Below are 890 nucleotides of genomic sequence, written 5' to 3'. Positions count from 1 at the left end.
TATGAGCAGTGGATGTGAGTGGAACACAATTGTGCACATAACAGATGTTATGAACTTGAATGGGGAAACCCTTAGGTACCAATGATTTAGAGCACAGCTCCAGTTCCCTTAACTATTGACATTATCTACCCACAGTCAAGTTGCAACACAGCTTAATCTAAAGTAGCCCCTTAAGCATTTCGCAATCCCCTTACTTAACCACAATGCATGTAACTTGTTCTTAACAGAACTACTTAGGTTTGGTCCAAGAAGCTCCAGTTATAAACAAGGTATTGCTCTTGCACTGTTGCTTGGCCAGTGAAGTCATTGTTTGGGCTACTACCGGTTCAAAGACAGCGCATCTCAAAAGCCATCAAAATAATGAACACAAATTGAATATACCCTCCCCCCAACAAAAAAAACCACAACAGACATTCAATTTTCAAGAACAATCTTTTATTGAAGATAATTTATTGTGCTTCTATTGCAGTTTTTGTCCATATAGCAAGTCAGGCGATGTAGTTTCATCTGAAAGAAAAAAGGGGGAAAAACAACGGTGTGAGCCGTCAATAGTGCAACACTTGACATTTTAAAAAACAGATAAGCCTGTCCTTATTGCATGTACTGGCACGCCTGGACTTAAAAGGCAGCTTCATATATCAGAAGTCTAACACGTATTAAAGTCATCATTTTGTGCCAATAGGTAGCCTCCCACCACACAGCCTGAACAAAAATGTAAAACAGCAGCATAGTAAGTGTCTACACAACCTTCACCCACTTAAATTGTATTAGGATTGTGGATTAAGAACTTTACATGCATGAAAATTATGGGGGAAACCCCAACGATGCAGCCCACACTGACAGGAGTTATGCAACAACGCTGGGGCTGCCTGCAAATACATGCACCCTTG

At 40.4% G+C, this 890-nt stretch overlaps 1 non-coding gene across 1 annotated transcript; it reads right to left on the bottom strand.

The window, feature by feature from the left end:
* Positions 1-205: 205 nt before the first annotated feature.
* On the bottom strand, positions 206-341 carry LOC144826726 (small nucleolar RNA SNORA50). Its single transcript, XR_013609918.1, has one exon. It is a non-coding gene; the product is annotated as a small nucleolar RNA SNORA50 (small nucleolar RNA).
* Between the last annotated feature and the right edge of the window lie 549 nt (positions 342-890).

This window comes from Lissotriton helveticus, chromosome 3_2 (genome assembly GCF_964261635.1).
Source record: "Lissotriton helveticus chromosome 3_2, aLisHel1.1, whole genome shotgun sequence".
NCBI lineage: Eukaryota > Metazoa > Chordata > Amphibia > Caudata > Salamandridae > Lissotriton > Lissotriton helveticus.
The sequence above is the reverse complement of the archived record's forward strand: the minus strand, read 5'-3'. Positions and strand labels throughout refer to the sequence as shown.